The sequence below is a fragment of the Eptatretus burgeri genome, chromosome 3 (assembly GCF_056783735.1).
Source record: "Eptatretus burgeri isolate ZD-2024b chromosome 3, Ebu_testis_v1, whole genome shotgun sequence".
In the NCBI taxonomy this organism is placed as follows: Eukaryota; Metazoa; Chordata; class Myxini; order Myxiniformes; family Myxinidae; genus Eptatretus; species Eptatretus burgeri.
In genome coordinates, this window is record NC_140963.1 from 137,732,988 (window position 1) to 137,756,263 (window position 23,276).

The window sequence follows — 23,276 nt, forward strand, 5'->3', positions numbered from 1 at the left end:
TTAATATTTTTTATAAAGCATTGCAGTGAAGTATTATTATAAAGCAACATATGTATTTGTATATTGTAATCAGTAACAAGAGCACAAGTGAGCACAATATACGCCCTTACAAGAAGGTATATACAGAATTGTGCTACTACATGGAAAACAGCATCCTGGTTGCCATGGCAACCACTTTAGATGACGAACGTATGTCGCTACACACAGTCTCCACAGTCTGTACCTATGTACCAAATATGAAACGTGAAAGTTGAAAACTTTGGGAGTTATAGTGCAGACAGGAACGGATGGAAAACAGCATCCCGGTTGCCATGGCAACCACTTTAGATGACGAAGGTATGTCGTGACACAACGGCTCCACAGTCTGTACCTATGTACCAAATATGAAACATGAAAGTTGAAAACTTTGGGAGTTAGAGTGCAGACAGGAACGGACGGACAGACAGACGGACGACCGGTATCACATAATACGCCCCGATATATATATATATATATATATATATATATATATATATATATATATATATATATATATATATATATATATATATATATATATATATATATATATATATATATATATATATATATATATATATATCGGGCATATAAAAAGTGTGGTAGACAAAAACATTAGAAAGGAAACTCGAGGGGGAGCACTCGGGAGAGTGCAAAACCTCCGCCGCCAATACTGCTGGGTCACTCAAGTGAACCTTATATCTTATTCATTAAATATGATGTCAACAGTGCTGACAGAGTTATAGTTCTTTTCTCCAACATTTTTTGGGGGGGAGGGGGGGTTGGAAATCACTTACAACATGTAGAAATGCAAAAAAGGCAATCGAAAGTTTGTTGAAAAAAAAGTTGCAAAAATTTTTTTTTCTCTCAATTTTTTTTGGGGGGGGTTGGAAATCACTTAAAACATGTAGAAATGCAAAAAAAAATTTTCTCTAAATTTTTTTTGGGGGCGGGGGGGAGGTTGGAAATCACTTAAAACATGTAGAAATGCAAAAAAAAAATTTTTTCTCAATTTTTTTGGGGGGGTTTGGAAATCACTGAAAACATGTAGAAATGCAAAAAAAAAATACTCTAATTTTTTTTTTGGGGTGGTGGGGGTTGGAAATCACTTATAACATGTAGAAATGCAAAAAAACATTTTTTTCTCTAAATATTTTTTGGGGGGGTGGGGGGGCGGTTGGAAATCACTTAAAACATGTAGAAATGCAAAAAAAAAAAATTCTAATTTTTTTTTGGGGGGGGGGGGACCAAGTCCAAAATCTAATGGCATGATCCATGGACCATACCTAACCCCACCACCAAGTTTCGTCGAAATCCATAGAGGAGTTTTTTCCGTAATACAAAAAAATTTAACATTTTCACGCTCACGCTGACGCTCACGCCAGGGGTATCGCTATGTCTCTCTGTTCTTCGAACAGGCGAGCTAAAAATATAAAACTAGATTATTTTTGTTTGATAAGTGTCCGCCCCCCCTCCCTGAGTTAATACTTGATGGAAGTACCTTTGACAGCAATTACAGCTACGAGACTGTTGGGATAGGTCTCCACCAACTTCGCACACCTTGATTGGGCAATGTTTGCCCATTCTGTACAAAACTGTTCAAGCTCAGTCAAGTTGGGTGGAGAGCCGTTGATGGACAGCAATCTTCAAGTCATGCCACATTTTCGATTGGATTTAGGTTGGGGCTCTGACGGCCACTCAAGGACATTTATCTTTTTGTTCCTGAGCCATTCCAGCATAGATTTGACTGTGTGCTTCAGGTAGTCATGCTGAAAGGTGAACTTCCATCCCAATTTCAGCTTTCTTCCAGAGGGCAGCACGTTTTATGTCGGACTTTTTGTATTTTTCTCCATCCATTTTCCCTTCAATCGTGACAAGTGCCTCAGTCCCTGCTGAAAAACATCCCCGTAACATGATGCTTCACAGTAGGGATGGTGTTCTTTGGGTGATGTGCTGTGTTGGGTTTGCACTAAACATAACATTTTGCATTTCGGCCAAAAAGTTCCATCTTGGATTAGTCAGACCACAAAACTTTTTGCCACGTGGCTTCAGAATCTCTGGAGTAGTTTTTTGCATACATTAAATGAGACTCAAGGTGGGCTTTTTGATTATGGGCTTCCTTCTTGGCACCCTACCATACAGGCCAGACTTGTGGAGTGCTTGGGATGTTGCTGACACATGCACACAGTGACCAGTCTTTGCCATCAAGGCATGTTGCTCTTTCAAAGTTGCCATTGGCCTCTCTGATCAGCCTCCTCCCTGGTAACACAAGGTGGTGGTACCATACGCCTTCCATTTCTAAATGATAGTCTTGACTGTGCTCCAAGGGATAGTCAAAGCCCTTGAAATATTTTTACACCTTTATCCCAGATCCCCTGATCTATGCCTTTACACAACTTTATCCCAGAGGTCTTTTGAAAGTTCCTTGGTTCTCATGGTTGAGTCTTTGCTATGAAATACTCCACCCAGCAGAGGAACCCTAAAGGAACAGCTGATTTTGTTCTGAAATAATCAGAATCACTACAATTTAACACGGGCGGAGGCCATTTTAACTTGGTGCGTGATTTTGAAGGTGACTGCTTCGAACTGAGCTAATTTACAATTGCTTTAAGGGGGTGGACACTTATCCAACCAAGATATTATTGTTTTGTATTTTTAATTAATTTTCTGAAATTTGTTTTTCACTTGGAAGTTATGGGTTACGATGTGTAAATAAAGGTAGAAAACGTCGTATTTGATGCAATTTAATTCCAGGCTACAAGGCAACAAAAGGTGAACTTTCTATCAGCACTGTACGATGTCACGGTGGTTCCAGATTAGCGGGCTATCACTATTTTAAGACAACAGTTGTGGTTGTGGTTGTTCATGTAAACCACAAACAACCCTTCATGGAAGTTTCTTGTTTAAAGTGTCACAAATGTATTTTTTCCAGTTTTAAATGAAATGGTTTTCTGCACAGGTGGTTCTAGAAATGTTTTAAATAATAAATTGTGTAACATCCCCTTTTATGGGCAAAGCGTTTGATGAGGTACATTTGGGGTGGGTGCAGACTGCAGAGGGGGCGAACAAGTTGATTTGAGGAAGACATGGGGGTTCAGAGGGGAAAGGGGTGGGTTAGAGGGGGTGGGGAGAGTGGGGGTCAGATTCCCATCCAGGATCACAAGACGGATTTTGCCTTGTGCCCGAATTAGCAGATCTTGATATCTTCCGATAAGAAAGAAATGGTAAATTTGCTAAGAATTCTCTCTTCAATGGATGCTGAGAAGGAAAACTCAAACTCAATCAGTGAAGATGAAAAACGAACGAGTCATAGTTAAACCAGAGAGTTGGTGTCAAAGCCACCCAACGCTCGCCTGTTTATACATTTATAGTTTTTCGTTTTTAAAAGACAAGTCTAAAAATATTTTTTATAAAGCATTGCAGTGAAGTCTGATCCAAATAATTTTAAAGCAATATATGTATTTGTATGTTGTAATCAGTAAAAAATAGTGTGGTAGATAAAAACATCAGAAAGGAAAAAACGTTAACGTTGATGTGCTACAAAAAAGTTAAGTTCAAAACAGGTCAAAATTTTTTAATTCTTTTTTAATTTCAACTTCACTACATCAATGGTATACCCCAAAGGAACCTCCATGCCAAATATCAGCATCCCAGTACACATATTAAATGAATGGCAAGCTTCTAAATAACTTGCACCAAAAACTTTAACATTTTCACGCTCACGCTGACGCTCACGCCGGGGGTATCGCTATAGCTCTCTGTTCTTCGAACAGGCGAGCTACAAACGGATTTATTTCCTTTGCAAGGGTCTCGGCTCATGAAGGAGCTAAATGACAAAGGGTAGCAAGTTTCAAAACTACAAAAGTGTATTGGGGATTTGGAAGGGATTGGGGGGGGGGTAGCGGAGGTGGACAGACAGGAGGAAAAGAGGAATGACACAAAAAACTTGAGTGAAGTCAATGGCGTGCCATCGCAAATCCCCACACTTCCCACCTCAAGCAACGTTGAGAGATGGAAAAAGTTCCACCAGGAATTATCCAATGTCAAATTTTGACTTTAAAAAAATTTCTCCTTTGGACCCATGTGACCCAACGTCCACACCCCAGGGCAGAAACCAGGTGTCAAATCCAAATAAACCAGAGTTGGTGTCAAAGCCACCCAATGCTCACCTGTTTATACATTTATCGTTTTTAAAAGACGAGTTTAATAATTAATATTTTTTTTATAAAGCATTGCAGTGAAGTATAATTATAAAGCAATATATGTAATTGTATATTGTAATCAGTAACAAGAGCGCAAGTGAGCACAATATACGCCGTAACAAGAAGGTATATACAGAATTGTGCTACCACATGGAAAACAGCATCCTGGTTGCCATGGCAACCACTTTAGATGACGAACGTATGTCATGACACACCGTCTCCACAGTCTGTACCTATGTACCAAATATGAAACGCGAAAGTTGAAAACTTTGGAAGTTAGAGTGCGGACAGGAACGGATGGAAAACAGCATCCCGGTTGCCATGGCAACCACATTAGATGACGAAGGTATGTCGTGACACAACGGCTCCACAGTCTGTATCTATGTACCAAATATGAAACGTGAAAGTTGAAAACTTTGGGAGTTAGAGTGCGGACAGGAACGGACAGACAGACAGACAGACAGACAGACGGACGGACGGACGACCGGTTTCACATAATACGCCCCGATATGTATGTATGTATATATATATATATATATATATATATATATATATATATATATATATATATATATATATATATATATATATAAATAAATATATATAAAAATAAATATATATAATCGGGCGTATAAAAAAGTGTGGTAGATAAAAACATTAGAAAGGAAACTCGAGGGGGAGCACTCGGGAGAGTGCAAAACCTCCGCCGCCAATACTGCTGGGTCACTCAAGTGAACCTTATATCTTATTCATTAAATGTCAACAGTGCTGACAGTTATAGTTCTTTTCTCCAACATTTTTTTTTGGGGGGGGGGGGGGTTTGGAAATCACTTAAAACATGTAGAAATGCAAAAAAAAGAAATCGAAATTTTGTTGAAAAAAAGTTGCAAAAATTTTTTTTCTCTAACAATTTTTTTTTTGGGGGGGGGGGGGTTGGAAATCACTTAAAACATGTAGAAATGCAAAAAAAAAAGTTTTCTCTAACAATTTTTTTTGGGGGGGGGGTGGAAATCACTTAAAACATGTAGAAATGGGAAAAAAATTTTCTCCAACAATTTCTTTTTGTGGGGCGGGGGGACCAAGTCCAAAATCTAATGGCATGATCCTTGGACCATACCTAACCCCCCCCCACCAAGTTTCGTCAAAATCCGTCGAGGAGTTTCTCCGTAATACAAAAAATTTAACATTTTCACACTCACGCCGGGGGTATCGCTATAGCTCTGTTCTTCGAACAGGCGAGCTAAAAATAGGGGCAATACCCCCCTGGGTGCTCACCTGATAAAATAATGATACTGAGGAGGAAGTCAATGTGGGACTGAATCAGCAAAATGTACCAATGAACCAATATTAAAGGAAATACCTATTTTGAAGAACAACCCTTTCCCATAAAACCCTTTAGACCCTGATTATTTTTTTTAAGTGTGAACAAACTTTGTACATCATGGGTGATGAAGGTTGTGGTCAAGTTTCATCGAAATTGTGTGTGTAGTTTCGGAGGAGTGTGCAAATACATATTTTGGGTGGACACCCCATGCCACCCCCACCCCCCTCCATATACCACCTTGGACCCTTGCATGTGTAGTTTTCTGAGAAGAAAGCAAAAAACTATTTGGGGGGCAACCCCCCCCCATAGACCCCCTTCAGACCTGATTTTTTTAATGCCATGAACAAATTTTGGTACATACCCAGTGATGAAGGTTGTGGTCAAGTTTCATCGACATTGTAGGTGTAGCTTCAGAGAAGAAGTTGCAAATGTTTATGGATGGATGGATGGACTGACAGAAGACGCGCCATCCCACAAACTACGTACCAGGTGAGCTAAAAAAAATGGTTACATACTTCATACGTCCCCCAATGTTGATTGAACGCATGAAGTTTCATTAAAAAAAATATTTTAAAATGTGCCTGTAATTGCACTTTTTGGAGTTTGACCTTTTGACCCCACCCCAGGAGGCAGGGCCAAAAATGATACTGCTCTCACAGCTTTGTGCCATGCAGTGATCATAAGTACCAAGTTTGGTAAATTTCTGCACAACCGTTTATGAGGACATAGCATGACAGACAGAGACAGACAGAGACAGACAGAGACAGACAGACACAGCCAATTACAATATCCCCATTTTTCTTTTCTTCAAAAAGCATGGGGATAACGAGTAACAATGATCCAGAGAGGACCAGGATGGCCAAGAATCAGAGAGTGTAGAAGAGATTGTGGATGTGTACCACATGAGCACATGAGATGGTGATGGGCAGCACATTGGAAAGACTGAAGTAAGGACTACGAGACGACGTACACGGGGAGACCATTCCACAAACGGGGGAATAAGGAGAAGAATGATTGCAGTGGGTTACGAACCTGGATTTGGGGATGATGAGCAGATGAGGGTTTCTTTCAAGGTTATCCTCAATTATGCGAGTATGTCATTGTTTGCAGCAACATGTTTATAGCTCGAAGGAAAAAGCTTCTCTTTACATTGGAGCACCTGTTACTATCTATTAAATCCAAAGCTCGGCATCCACGCATCTTCATGTTAAATATTCTTTAGTGGCTTCACAATCATTCCCTCAACTCTCCCTCACCACCATGACCTGGTCTGAGATCATTTCTTTCACTCGGAATTCTTACCATTCAGCAATCTCAACCCAAGTTGTACAAGGGCACAACTTCTCACTTCTACAATGAACTTTCCACTTACTTCCTCGTCCCCACACCTTCTCTTTCCCGCTTTATAGTACAAGTTGAACAAGCTCCTTATTAACACGTTACACCACATTAATTTAAACATATCACCTTGTTTGAGATAGTCATTGTGGTTGGAATGGCTTAAAACACAATGATTAAATGAAAAAGGTTGCATACGTATTCTGAGGCATGCCTAGACAGAGAGAGCAGGAACATCCAAGAAGAACGTGTGCTCAGCTATAAGCTATCTGAGCCATTATGGTGCGGGGCCTACGGGGAGGAATCCTTCGGAGGAGACAACGTCTCATCTCCCCCTTCTGCACTTAGGTGGAGATCAATTGCTTTCTTTCCACGCGCGTTGCGTTCCACGAAAGGCTGCACGAATGCACGCTACAGACCGATCAAATGGGACGTGCACGATTGTATCATCGGATGGTGATGCAACAGATACGGGGTACATGCGCGTCGCGCGAGTTACGAAAAGGATGGGTGAAGTCAATGCGAAGAGGACAATGCAAAAGCGATTCCAGAAGATGGCCTGCATCTTATTCCAGAATGAGTCAATTGCCCTCAAATGGATAACTGGCTCACGTGCTGCAAAATTCAGGACATTCAAAAAACGGGTGTAGTCGTGAAATTTGGACACACAGGAACTACCAACCCGAACTTGGAGACCGAAGTGAAGGAACAAATGGCATGCACAAATCCTTGAGCGGAAAGATGGAGGATAACAAGAGAAAACTAGAACGACACTCGGGAGAGTGCATGCCTCCGCCCGGCTGAACAGTTTAGGTTTGGATCCCACCGATAGGCCGGAATCGAGATCCGGACCTGAACCAAAATCGAATCGGCTTGTTCTGATCACCTAAACAACTCATCCACCAAGTTTTGTCACAACTCGTCCATAACTTTTTGAAATATCATGATATATATCATTTTTGGCCCCATCACTTATAATGGTGAAGAATCAGTTAAAAAATTCTCGTACCCGGATCTGGATCTTCACCAAACTCGAATCCATTCGTCCTCGTCACACACTCAACCTGTCCACCAAGTTCTGTTCGAATCCATCCATAACCTTTTGAGATATCCTGCTCACAGAGAGATGGGTGAAAACATAACCTGCGTCCACCTTCGGTGGCAGAGGTAACAAACAATACAACAAAGCACACAGATACGGAAAGTGAGGAGGAGGAGGAGGAGGAGGAGGAGGAATGACGTCAAGAAGAGAAGTGATACCTGTGATGAACTGTAATTGTATTAATTCTCATTCCAGACGTATACTACTTGCAAGTAAAGAGGTGACAAGACCAGGGAGGAATCGTACGAGACATTAAATGTCTCCGATGAATAAACGGTGAAGGCAAAACACTTCGAGTGTGTGAAAATTTTCCATGAGCCTTCATCCTGGGAGATGCACACACTTGAAGGGTGACGATACACATCCCCATGCTCAATATATTTGTAAAGAACGTTAAGAGAGGAAGAAAGAAGAGAGTTTTGCCATGGCATGATCCGGCGTTTTCCTCGCGTCTTGCAAATGCCAGGAAGTCGGTGTTGCTTCACATTGCGATCTCGAGATCAACGGTGCGAGCAACTTTGACAACACTCCAACTTGGTCTTTGGCAGGTACAAGTGTCTGCACACTGTGCATTTCACAGCGGAACATTCAAAAACAGGGACGACTGTACAATGAATAAAACAACCCACAACCCCTTGGTGTGTAACGAAGGACATGCCTGCTTTTGATAGGAAATGTCATCAAAGTTGGCTTATATGACCCCGAGTGTCGTACGAACAGGAAGAATGTGCATCTTATGTCGAGAGCGAAGGCGCACTCTTTCCAATCCCAATACCTGAAGATAAGTGTAATCTTACAACCTTGAGAGCCTACTCAAATCATGACTCACACTCTGGGCCCTCATTGCTTCTCAACTTGGCGAGTGCTAAAGAGAGATAACCATTCATAACAGCCGAAACACACCACCCTTCTCTTTTCTTCTCAGCATTACACCAAAGTCATAGAATCCATCATTGCACTGGAGCATACGTTCACAAACTCGTCGTATCTCTGCCTATCAATCTGGGTTCCGTTATGGTGACTGATTTCGACATGTGACTTTTGCTCAACAATCACAGGATGCGTTGGATTGCAGACGGGAGATAACAATGGTTTCCTTGGATGCTGTACGTGCTATTGGTACAGTGTGGCACCCTGCCTTTCTTCTGCAAGCTCAACATGACGAGCACAGCTGAATATTTAAAACGCCAACATGAGCTGCATGTTGAACAATGAGAGCGAGAGATGACTCACGGAGAGAGTTGAGCCACGCGTGTGGATGACAATTGAATAAAGGGTGTAACAAGTAGCATACATGCCATTCCATGCCAACTCTCACCTACCTTTCAAAACGTTTCACATTTACATGGAGAATTTCCATCCCCCTCCACCCCCCCCCAAAGATAAATACACCCCGATACATTAATTGGGGTCATGCTGATCCTATGTAGCAAGGCTGGATGCAATCAGCCCACACAGCTCTAGGAGTTGTTGTGCGACAAACACACAAACACCGGTCCGTGAAATATTGTGAGGACAGTAGGCAGATGGAGCCTGGACTGATGCATCGACTTTTACATTTCATGCTCCGATACCAAATGATTTCAAAGTATTAAAGAGTCCCATGTTTTTGTATTTTCACATATTGGTGAGATTCGAACGTGGCCAAATGGTTGATCATTTCATGCCCAACACTTAAATGACTTCATATTTACGGAAGCAGGAACGATGCGAGGCAGAGTGAGACTTTGAAAATGCCTTTAAATCAAATGTTGAAAAGTTGAAAGCACAGCAGAACTAAAATAAAACTAGAAAGTAGAATTTGATGTGAATGCGTCAATAGATACAAGTCTGCCCACGTTAGATGTCATCCCACTGTTATGTTTGATCTCAATTAAAGGTCACTTGAAAAGAGAGAGAGAGGGGAGAGAGAGAGGGGACGGAGAGAGGGGACAGAGGGAGACAGAGACAAAGAGAAAAGACATAAGTGGAAGACAGACAACATCAGATGCTTATAACTCCAGTTATCTGCAAAATGATTTTCAAAGGGCACCCTGACCTTTGACCTTCGGGTTCAGTGTAAAATTGAATCTGTTTATCGTTATATAGCAGTCCATGTAAGTTTGAAGTGTGGTTGAAATTTCTTGAGTGGTTCACAAGTTATTGCAGTCTCACACATTTTAAATTAAAAGGCACTCGACCTTAGGCCTTTGACCTCTTAACCTTTGTAAGAACCGAGGGACACTTACAAGGAGTTGCAAGGAATTAAGGCGCAGGAGAGGAGGCCATTCCGCCCATCATGCCTGTGCCACACCAACACCTGATTAAATCAATCCGTCGATACCCCTTCCCTTGGTGTGCAGCCTTTTTGGCTGCTACACTGGTACTCATTTTGCCGACCTCAGGATCCCAAGCCACCACTCGAACTGCTAAGCCAACACCATGTGTAAATATATGTGGTGCATCTATAAGCGGTGCATCTCCGATATTTCCTCTGCAATTTTAGATTACCTCATGATTGTATATTGGCAAATATTGCAGCTAACAGTGGGGTAAGAGCTTTTGTCGTTTCCATCTTTGCTTTATTGATGAGAAAAACTTGCATTTTTTGTCATGTATAATTACTCTTGAATTTCAATTCATATTAGTGATTATTATAGCCAAACTCATAATAAAATTGGACTTGGATCTGAAATTTACTTTCAAGAAGCTTGTACTTCTCAAAGGGTTAAACTCAAAACAGAATCAGTTCATCATTGTATTGCAGTTGATAGTTATTCTTTTAATGAAAATCACATGAAATGAAAATCTGCGACTACCAGCTAAAGGTCATCTGACCTTCGACCCCAAAATCTTATCGGTTCATCTTTGCATTGCAGTACACACCTGCACCAAGTTTGATCAAAATCTCTTCAGTGGTTCACAAATTATTGCGGTAACGACAATCTGCTACTTTCAGATAAAGGTCGCATGACATTTGACCCCAAAATCTTATGAGTTCATCTTTGCATCATAGTACACACTTGTACCAAGTTTGGTCAAAATCCCTTTAACCGTTCACAAGTTATTGCGGTAACAAAATCATCACGAACGGACAGACGGACAAGCCAAAAATATAATGCCTCCGGAACCTTCGGCAGTGGAGGCATAAAAATCTGACATGCAAGGAAAGGAGCCACAAAGCTAAACAATTGAGACAGATGAAGACCACAAACATAATTTATTAGACGAATTATTTCTCGAAAAGGGCCCACCTCTTCTCCAATGGCTTGATTTCCAATCATCAATTTGGTTTCAGACCAGGTCACTCTACCCTAGATATGCTGCTACTGCTCTCCCATCAATGGATGGAGGTCCTCAATGCCAGACAGGAAATCCGAGCCGTATCCCTGGACATATCACGTGCTTTTGACACAGTCTGGCACCCTGCCCTACTCACCAAACTCTCTTCCCATGGTATTCAAGGCCATCTCCACTCATGGCTCGCAGACTTCCTCTCCTGTCGCAGTCAACGTGTGGCCCTAAATGGAGTTCTTTCATCCCCTCTTCCTGTGCAGGCTGGAGTTCCTCAAGGTAGCGTTCTGGGCCCTGTTCTTTTTCTGGTTTTCATCAATGATCTCTCGGACTCTCTGGAAAATCCTCTTTCTCTTTGCCGATGACTCAACCCTCTGCCGTACCATCTGTCATCCCTCAGACCGGCAAGCAGCAGCTTCTTCACTCACTGCAGATCTGGATAAAATCACAAACTGGTCCAACACGTGGAACATGTCTTTCAATCCAGACAAATCTCACACTCTCACTATGTCTCTTCGAAAGGACCGTTTACAAAACCCCCCCATCCACTTTCTCAACAATCCTCTGGAAGAAGTCTTTTCTTTCAAGCTTCTGGGTCTCACTATCTGCCATGACCTTTCCTGGGAAAGTCACATTTCCAACCTTGCCTCAAAAGCCAGTCGCCGACTGGGAATCCTCCGTCGTGCAAAGTCCTTCCTCGGCCCTCTTGAGCTCCTGACCACTTACAAAGCTTTTGTCCGTAGCCTGATGGAGTACTGCTCTCCCCTCTGGGCTGGTGCTCCTGCCTCCCACCTTTCTCGACTTCACGCTGTCGAAACCAGGGCATTTAAGATCATCGGCATCTCCCGCAATGAAGCTAAGTCTTTGGGCCTCTCACTCAATCACCACAGGTTGGTCGGTGGTCTTTCTGTCTTCTACCGACTCCTCTCCAGCCTTGCCCCCCCTGCTCTCTCTGCGATTTGTCCCAACCACATTTCCACAGGGCGCTCAAGGTCCGCCAACAACCCCCTTCTGGTAAAACTACCAAAATCACGAATCACTGCTCATCTTCACTCTTTCATTCCTCTTTTTTCCCGCCTTTGGAATAAACTTCCTCACTCTATTCTTTCCCATTCTTCCCTCCAGGCTTTCAAAACAGCTGTTCACCACCACCTCTTATCTTCCCCCATCCAAATCCTCGCTCTTTTCTACCCCCGATAATCCACCCAAGCCCACTTCCTTCAATTCCCCTGCTTTCCTTCCTGAAAGTCCCTGTAATGTCCATCTTCTCTTCGCCATGTTCCCCGTCCCATCCCCATCCCTCTCCCTTCCACAGTTCACCTGTGTCTGTTCCCCACTGTTTTGTCCCTTCCACTCCCGCCCCTCTTGTCTCATGCCTCCTTGCTGTGAGTTGTGTGTTAGCTCTCATACGAGCCTCGACCAAGGTATACAAAAAAAAAAAAAAAAAAAAAAAAAAAAGCTGTATAAAGCTCGAGAAGCATTTTTTAGTAAAAAGTTAGGAACATGACTTTTTAACATAATTAAGGTATGCTGAATTCGACTAGCCCTGTTCCCAAGCTGAATTTTGAGTTTTTGACCATCTAATTAGCATAAACAAAATGGCTGCCAAATTGACAATTTTGGGCACTTTCTTGGGACAGGCACTACTATACCAGCACAATGCTCATCTATTTTACTTGTGAACAACTGTTAAGTTGTTAAGTTAACTGTTAAGTTGTTAAGGGCTTGTGTAGGCCTACACTAATGATTCATTCTTGTTTGCAGGCTACAATGGATCCTGTGATTCGCTTGAAGAGGCCGTCACCTGTAGACTACAGCCTGTGCATTTTCTGCCAAACGCATAAAGCCAGAAAAAACCTGAGTGAAGCAACTGAACATGGACTCACAACACTCAGGAATGCAGCCTGCAGCACAAAGAAGCTGAGGGACTCCAAAAATAAAGACATAATTGATCGTCTTGAGAATGCATTAGATTCTGCCACAGCCGGATCTCTTGTGAGGCACAGAATGTGCTATGCCCACTTCATGGACAAGAGTAAAATAGAACGTCTTCAGAGGACTCAGACAGAGTATTCAACAGAGGGAGCAGATTGCAGTTCAGGTGTTCAGGTGGTAACAGGCATTCATTGTGAAAAGGTGTGCAGCCAGTCAACTGGAGCCTTTGCATTTTCTGTCAAACTGCAAATAAGAAGGCACGACTGATCTCCGTCATGACTAAGCAAATGAGTGATCAAACAATTCAAGCCTCACATCTTGACTACAAAGTTGGCCTTCGACTGGCAGGAGTGATTGACCTAATTGCAGCTGAAGCCAAATATCATCTACCTTGTCCTAGCACATTTAACAGGTCTACCTCCAAAACAAAGCAGGAGTCAACAAATACAGACCTTGCTGATATGGCTTTGCCAAGAGCTCCATCAATCAGCTGACAAAGGACATGTGATTCTTCTGGATGATGTATGGGAAAGGCATAGGGAGCTAGCTGAGGAATCTTCAACCATGATTCAGCCGCCCTATCAAACCAGAAGAGGAACATTCAAGGAAAAGTTGCAGTCACAGCTTCGGGACAATATCAATTTCTTTCAACCTCTTGACAGTTATATATCAGAACGAAAAACCGTATTGATTCCCACGAAGTACAAGCCAACAGCAGTTTTGCAGATGAAAGCAGACACAGAGGAGAGTGAGGAAAAGTTAGCCTTTCCTAAGTATGAGCCCCAGGATGACATTTTCCTTTCACTTGTTCATGTAGCTATGAAAGTACATGGAGACCTGATGGAAACTCCAGGACACAAAGGGTTCTCTGTCAGTGAAGGAGATGCTCTAGCATGCATTCCCGAGAGTTTATATATGCTACTGAGACTGATCGTCGGTGGCCAGGCATCCCTTGCAGATGATAGAACTCTGCTCCGGACATGTTCTTCATCGTTCCCAGGGCTGAGTGTGGCACAATATCTTGTCTGGTGTGTCAGTGGTGGCAAAAAATGGACTCCAAAACATGTTGGTCTTGTAAGTACTCTTCATCAAGCTACGCGGTTAAAAGACCGAGTACGATTGTTCAACAAGGCAGGGCATTGCCTGAGTTACGAACAGGTGTTGCAAGTAGACACTTCCTTGGCTGAGAGCACTCTCAAATCATTGGAGAAAGCAACTGGTGCCATCATTCCACCAAACATTGATGCAAATAAATTCATCCACTACACCTGTGATAACATTGACATCCTTGATGAAACACTTGATGGACTACACAAAATGAAGTTAAACACACAAAAGACCTAGCAACAGAGTTGCTCCATGCAACTCAAATGGCAGCATGGCAACGTGGCCAAACAACTGATGCTTCTCTTAAAAATCTCGAGCGATCCACAAGACATACTTTGATTGTGCCAAATGGCCCGGAGGAGCTGCATCCTGTCAGTATAACTCGTGGAAAATGCAAGCCAGTATTCACAACACCCGTCGACGAAGCCTGCTTCAGCAAATCTGAGGAGGACAATGAGTATGCAAGAGAAGCAAAAGTTACAGACCCAGCTTTCTTCTTGCGCTGTCAAAATTCAGAGATAAAACCTTCTTGGACACTATGCAATCAGTCATTGCCATCAGAAGAACCAGAACAGACAGCAGTAGGATAGTTGCCGATAATCCTTGGTCCTGCTCATGAGTTGAATACTTTGAATACCGCCGTGAAGAGATGCATGGCAATATCTTTACATTTTGGACAGGAACATACAGTCCTCACAGTCAACCAAGTGCTGTACTGCAGACTTATGGAGCTAAAGTAGTCTGTTCCAGAATACCAGGATAAGTTAATAGCTCGCCCAGGTGGCCTTCACGTATCGATTAACTTCCTCAAGGTCATAGGAGATCATATGAATGATTCTGGACAAGCTGAAGTGTGGGTGGAGAGTGGACTGCTCGGGCAAGGCACTGTAGAACTTGTTCTGGCAGGAAAGGCATACAACAAAGTGATGAGGGCACACAAACTAACTTTGCAAGCTCTGTGGCATCTCCTGATGCCAAGCCTTCTCTCCTTTGTTGCAGAGGCGGACGGGGACTGCCATGCTTGCATTTCCAGGATGGCTTCTGATGACAACCCACAGAAGATTCCACAACTGATAACATTTCTGGATCAGGAAAAGTTCAGGAAGCAACTGGATGATTTTGTTGAGAGTAGATCTGATGATGTGAACTTCAGATTCTGGTGGCAATATAGGGATATGGTCGCTATACTTCTGCAATACACTCGAGCTCAGCGTGATGGCATCTGGGATCTCCATCTTTACTCTTTCAGTCTGATGTTGCCCTACTTCAAGCGGTATGACCACCTGAACTATGCATGATGGGGTCCAGTGTATCTAGTGGAGATGCATCAGCTTCCAGAACCTGTTTTAACAGAGTTCCAAAGAGGCAATTTTGCAATCAAGAGATCTGCTCACAAGTTCAGCCAAGTAGATCCTGACCAGGCCATGGAATGGATAAATGGCACAGGCAAGAAGGGAGGTGGTATCATCGGTATCACAAAGACGACATCAGCTCTGTCGGTGGACACTCTCCTTTAACCTGATATCTCACACAGCAGAACAACCCCATGGATTGTACAGTCTCCACCGTGGGAGTACAGACCTTCACGACGAAGCAACCAAATCACGACAAACGAGAGACAATGATGACGAGAATTCTTTACTTTCCACTTTCCAGGGATTCAGTGCGTTCTCATCTGTATCACATCCAGGTACGTTGCAAAACCTTGCTACGAAAGACCTAGCAACAGAGTAAATTTCAAGAATCACTACTACGTACCAAGGAGCTTGAACAAGAAGAAGTCAAGAAATTTGTTCAGGACAGGTTGATCGTGGTTGAGCAATGTGATAAGCCACATGTTTCAATCCATGACCATCTGCACAGGAATAACGCCCCAACATTTGCCACTTTATACGAAGTGGTTAAACACACAAAGGATAAAGACAAGAAAATTGTTCTCAAGACAGATAGAAATGTCCTCCGACATCTAATTACTGCCTATGAGGCGGGTCGGCCAGTTCATTTGCCATCTGTACTCAAACATGAGCTTCTTCCGGTCCCTGTATCCCTTGCCGAAATGAATGGTACACTACGCACCGGAAACAAGTCGTTACTTGCTCACGTGATAACAGAAGACATAGACTGGCCTGAGGCAATTCAAATTCATGACACGTCAACTTGCCTTATCATTGATGGACAAGCATTGGTCGTAGGTCTTGGAAAGCCTGATGATGCTGTAACCTTTGGAGATCTGGCCGACATGTACGTGAAAACTGTGCTGAAAGCAGGCCCCAAGTATCAAAGAATTGATATTGTGTTCGACTGATACAGGGAAGAAACAATCAAGGGTATAACCAAAACGCGGCACAATAAAGCAGTACGGCCAATCAGATGGCTTGTGGAAGGTCGTGATGTACCTCTTCCGAAGAACTGGTCAAATTTTCTGTCACTTGCTGATAATAAAGCAGATCTAGCACATTTATTTTCTGAGGAACTGTGTTCGCAGGCACCTAAGGATAAAGAAATTGAAGTTGCAGGGGGATTTCGAGAGGAACTCGAGGTCAAGTCATCAAAAGGTACAACTGATTTGACACCTCTGAAATCCACACATGAAGAAGCGTACACAAGATTGGTGCTGCATGCCGTCCACAGCCAGTTGAACACAGTTGTTGTGTCTTCCAGGGACACTGGTGTTCTCCTGCTTCTGGTATCCCACTTTCGACGTATGCAATGCGAGCATCTCTGGATGATGTCGGGCACATCTAAGAAACGGCGGTATATACCCATTGATGCAGTTTTCAACAAACTACCAAGAAGCTCAGCAGCATCCTTGCTTGCATATCAATAATTGACTGGGTGCGGCACCACCTCCAACATCGCAAATCACACCAAACGATCATCAAGGAAGGTCTTCGAAGAGCACCATGAATTGCTGAAGAACTTGGGGATTGGTGAACTCACAGAGGAAACCATCAAATCTTCAGAAACCTTTGTCTGCAGAATATACAATGTGCACACAACAGACTCTGTTGATGCAGCATGGCATTTATTGTTCTCCAAGACGGGGAAACCAGAAGCCATGGCCCCAACAAGTGATGCGCTCCATTTCCATTTGATGAGAGTACACTATCAAGCGATGAGATGGAGAAATTCCCACTGCCCCCCACCTGAGCTCCCTGCGCCCTCTGAAATGGGATGGAGACTTGGGGAATCAGGACTGCGACCCATACTGTTGGCATCGAGTCCCATTCCAGACAGTTGCCTCGAGATGGTAGCCTGTGCATGTCGGAAACAATGCAAGACTCGACGCTGCACATGCCGGAATTCAGGATTACGATGCACATCAATGTGTGCATGCCAGCATCAGATTGATGATCAGACTCCTTGCATGAATACAACGTGATTTGCCTAAAAGACGTTAGGCATTCCTGAAAACTGTTTATGCTCACTGAAATTTGTTCACGAAGCAGCATGATAGAACTTTGTTTAGTTTTTATGATTACAGACTAGCAAGTTTAACTTCTACGTTTAATTAAAAAAAACATCGGTAACCATGTAAACATTAATTAAAATGCTTCAAATATGTCTTAATCATTTTTCTTGACCCTCAAAACGTAGGTCAAGACATCTCATTTGTCCGGTTTGCATGTATAGTAACAAAGTTACAGCAGAAAATAGATTTTTTTGGTAATGGCGGTAGGTAATTAGAATAATAATAGATTTTTGGCATGTTACGAATTTTATTAGCCTGTGGCTTTGATCTCTTGCTCAAGGGACATTTCTGAGATGCGTACATGTGAGAACAATGTGCATTTATTTAAATGGTATAGTAGTGCCTGTCCCAAGAAAGTGCCCAAAATTGTCAATTTGGCAGCCATTTTGTTTTTGCTAATTAGATGGTCAAAAACTCAAAATTTAGCTTGGGAACAGGGTTGTCAAATTCAGCATACCTTAATTACGTTAAAAAGTCATGTTCCCAACTTTTACCAAAAAATGCTTCTCGGATGCACATTTCTCAGAAATACGTCATCTTATCTATATGTTCCATAAGTACGACTTTCAATACAACGGCAAGTTGCCCACCTGGTCAATTAGCCACATGATTTGGGGAGGTATTCTTTGCAAATGTCATCTTTTGTCATGCAGACCCATCTTTTGACACCAGCCAGGCATTTACAAATTATTTCATTGCTTCACATTTTTGTTGGGAATATAGCGAAACCAAATGATATAAACCCACATGGAATTCCTATATAGTGGTTAATGGATAGTGGATAGTAGAAGAACCCCCCACCCATAAAAAAAATTAAACAACACGAGACAAAAGTCTGTTTTGTGACGTCTGCAACTTGAACATGGCAAAAGGAACACCTTTTGTTGCCTTATATCCTGGAATTAAATTGCATTAAATCAGACTTTTTCCACCTTGTAACCCACAACTTCCAAATGAAAAACAACTTCTGCAAATTTCGGAAAATTAATTAATAATACAAAACTAGAATATCTTCGTTGGATAAGTGTTCACCTCCCTGAGTTAATACTTGGAAGCATCTTTTACAGCAATTACAGCTGTGAGTCTGTTGGGATGGGTGTCTACCAACTTCGCACACCTTGATTGGGTAATATTTGCCCATTCTTCTGAACAAAACTGTTCAAGCTCAGTCAAGTTCTGTGGGGAGCCGTTGATGGACAGCAATCTTCAAGTCAAGCCACAGATTTTCAATTGGATTTAGGTCAGGGCTCTGACAGGGCCACTCAAGGACATTTATCTTTTGGTTCCCTCGCCACTCCGGTGTAGCTTTGGCTGTGTGCTTAGGGTCGTTGTCATGCTGAAAGGTGAACTTCCATCCCAACTTCAACTTTCTTGCAGAGGGCAGCAGGTTTTCCTCTTGGATTTTCTTGTATTTTGCTCCATCCATTCCCTTCTCTTCTGACAAGTGCCCCAGTCCCTGCTGATGATAATTTTCCCCATAACATGATGCTGCCACCACGATGCTTCACAGTAGGGATGGTGTTCTTTGTGTGATATGCTGTGTGTTGGGTTTGCACCAAATGTAACGTTTTAGGCCAAAAAGTTCCATCTTGGTTTTGTCAGACCATAAAACATTTTGCCACATGGCTTCAGAATCTCAGGAGTGTTTTTGTGCACACCTCAAAAGGAACTCAAGGTGGCCTTTTCTTTTGAGTAATTCTTCCATCTTGCCACCCTGCCGTACAGGCCGGACTTGTGGAGTGCTTGGGATATTGTTGTCACATGCACACAGTGTCCAGTCTTTGCCATAAAGGCACATAGCTCTTTCAAAGTTGCCAGTGGCCTCTTGGTGGCCTCTCTGACCAGTCTCCTCCTTGCTTTGTCATCCAGTTTGGAGAGACATCGTGATACAGACAGGGTATTGGTGGTACCATATGCCTTCCACTTCTTAATGAATGTCTTGACTGTGCTCCAAGGGATATTCAAGGCCTTTGAAACACTTTTATACACATCCCCTGATTTGTGCCTTTTCACAACTTTATACTTGAGGTCTTTTGAAAGCTCCTTGGTGCCAATAGTTGAGTGTTTGCTGTGGAATGCACGACCCAGCAGAGGAAACCTCCAAGAACAGCTGATTTTATTCTGAAATGATCAGAATCACTACAATTTAACACAGGTGGAGGCCAATTTACTTGGTGTGTGATTTTGAAGGTGATTAGTTACACCTGAGCTAATTTACAATTGCTCTAACAAGGAGGGTGGACACTTATCCAACCAAGATATTGTAGTTTTGTATTATTAATTAATTTTCCGAAATTTGTAGAATTTGTTTTTCACTTGGAAGTTGTAGGTGACGATATGTAAATAAAGGTGGAAAAAGTCCGATTTAATGCAATTTCATTCCAGGATATAAGGCAACAAAAGGTGAAAATTTTGAAAGGGGCTCTGTGGACTTTCTATCGGTACTGTATATCAATAAAAAAATAAAAAAATTCGCAAATGCAAAAAAATGGGCACAGCACCCCAGCTTTTGGGAGCTACAACCTGCAACCCACAGAGTTGGGGGCTGAAATTTATTTTGCTGGGTTTTCTGCGAAGGTCACCCAGACACCATGACGCATTGACATGGAATAACTTATCGGTTGAAAGACGAAGTGGTGACTCTACTCCTTCAAAGCGGAAGAACGCACGGCTCCATTTAGTTATAGGAATCCTGTTCTAAAGCAGACGGTGGTCTTATGAAGACAAATTTTGAGAACGTTGGACAATGGCTGCAATGAGCTTTCCATACAAAATTTTCAATGTCCCATTTTTTGAAATGAATTTTCACGACAACTTGTGGAAAAACCAATTAATCTGGAGGCTTTGAAGAGAAAAGTTGAAAAAGAAATAGTCCATAATTATGACAACCTTGTAATTACAAAGACGCAAAACTAACCCTTTTGCCACTTCATTTTACAAATGAGCACTTCAGAGATGACGAAAAATACGGGTGATGCTTCAGAGGTCATAATTGTATCACGAGCAAGAGGCCTTTTTGCCTTATCTTCACACTTGTTGAGCCAATGTTTTCGACACTACTGCAAAAAATCTCGAGGAAGTCCCATGTTTTATTGCCTTTTTCCACCATGTTTTTGAAACGCCTTGTTAAGATGTAGAGATAGATAGCAGCTTGAGCGTTGTTCCACGTTATTTTGGCATTTTTCCAAGGCCACTTTTTTGAGATATCTTGCAAAACTGTTTGACCCCGTTATTTGCGGGGGATATGCTCCTGGAAAATTCCGCGAATAGCGAATCCACAAATTGCAGCACATAATTTCAATGGAAAAGGGGGGTGGGGGGGATAGGTTCCCGGCGGTTCGTAAGTCATGAGTGAAGATCAAAAATCCAATGAAAAACGGCGAATAAACCCGCAAAAAAACCCACGAATACGCCTGCAAAAAACAGTGAAAATGCCGTGAAAAAACCCTGCTAATACATGAAGCACAGAGCCGCGGATGTTGAAGCAGGTCACATTTTATAAACTGCAAATCCACGGGGCCCGTGACGAGCGGGGTCTCACAGTATGTTGTTTTTGGCCCCACCTCTCAATGTTTAAAAAAAAAAAAAAAAAATATATATATATATATATATATATATATATATATATATATATATATATATATATATATATATATATGTTCTGTATGCAGCTTGTGGCTGCATCATTGCTGGGAGTGCGGCCATGCCGCTGACGCAATGTCCCATTCCCAGTAACCTGGTACTTATTTTGCCGACCTCGGAACGATGACAAGCTGAGTCAATCCATCTGGTGTTATTTAGCGGAACCACAGGGGCTCAAACTCAAGACACGAAGATCTTAAGGCAGCCACCTTAACTGCGAAACGCACGGTTTCTCTCAATGGTGAAGAATCACTGAGAAAAATTATCATAACCGGATCTTCAGCAAAATCTAATCAATTCATCCTTGTCACACACCCAACCTGTCCACAAGTTTCGTTCAAAGCTGTCCATAACTTTTTGAGATATCCTGCTCACAGACAGAGGCACAAACAAACAGACAGACAGACAGACAGACAGACAGACAGACAGACAGACAACAAGCGAACAGGGGTGAAACAACCTTCGTCCACCGTCAATGGCGGAGGTAATAACAACAATAATAACAGCATTATAATAAGGACAATAATAACATGAACTCTCCCCCTGGCCGGACCTGTTGGTAGCGGTTGTTTCTAGTAAAATTAAAAAAGGAAAATGAAAACGGGCAGATGCATGTTGAATTGACTTTAATATGGATGTTAATTGTTCATAGTATGTGCATCTCCACCCATGGTTCACCGACTTCCTCTCCGATCGCAGCCAACGTGTGGCCCTCAATGGAGTTCTCTCATCCCCTCTTCCTGTCCAGGCTGGAGTTCCTCAAGGTAGCGTTCTGAGCCCTGTTCTTTTTCTGGTTTTCATCAACGATCTCTCCGACTCTCTGGAAAAACCTCTTTATCTCTTTGCTGATGACTCCACCCTCTGCCGTACCATCTGTCATCCCTCAGTCCGGCAAGCATCAGCTTCTTCCCTCTCTGCAGATTTGGATAAAATCACAAAATGGCCCAACATGTGGAACATGTCTTTCAATCGTGACAAATCTCACACTCTATGTCTCTCCGAAAGGACCGTCTGCAACCCCCCACCTCCCCCATCTACTTACTCAACAATCTTCTTCAAGAAGTCCTTTCATTCAAGCTTCTGGGTCTCACTATCTGCCATGATCTTTCCTGGGAAAGCCACATTTCCAACCTCGCCTCAAAAGCCATTCGCCGACTGAGAATCCTCCGTCGTGCAAAGTCCTTCCTTGGCACACCTGAGCTCCTGACCACATACAAAGCTTTTGCCTGCAGCATGATGGAGTACTGCTCTCCCCTCTGGGCTGGTTCTCCTGCCTCTCACCTTTCTCGGCTTCACGCTGTTGAAACCAAGGCATTTAGGATCGTTGGCATCTCCCGCGATGAGCCTGAGTCTTTGAGTCTCTCATTCTCTCACGGCAGGCAGGGTGGTGGTCTTTCTGTCTTCGACCGTCTCCCTTCTAGCCTCACCCCTCCCCCCCCCATATTTCCACAGGATGCTCAAGGTCCACCAGCAGCCCCTTCTGGTAAAACTACCAAAATCAAGAATCACTGCTCACCTTCACTCTTTCATTCCTCTTTTTCCCCACCTTTGGAACAAACTCTCACACTATCTTCAATCCCACTCTTCCCTTTAGGTTTTCAAAACAGCTGTTCACCATCTGTTATCTTCCCCCATCCAAAACCACGATCTTTTCTATCCCTGCTAATCCACCCCAAACCCACCTCCGTCAAATTCCCTGCTTTCCTTCCTGAATGTCCCTGTCGTGTAAGGACCTGAAAGACCCTGTAGTGTCCATCTTGTTTACCCATGTACCCCCACCCCATCCCTCTCCCTTCCACAGATCTCCTAATATCTCTGTTACCCACTGTTTTGTCCTTCCCTCTCCTATCCCTCTTGTTGTAC

At 42.7% G+C, this 23,276-nt stretch overlaps 1 protein-coding gene across 7 annotated transcripts in view; it reads right to left on the reverse strand.

Annotated features, from left to right (window-relative positions):
* Positions 1 to 23,276, reverse strand: part of LOC147031094 (rho guanine nucleotide exchange factor 11-like) — a 193,948-nt gene that overhangs the window by 3,982 nt on the left and 166,690 nt on the right. The window lies entirely within an intron of this gene.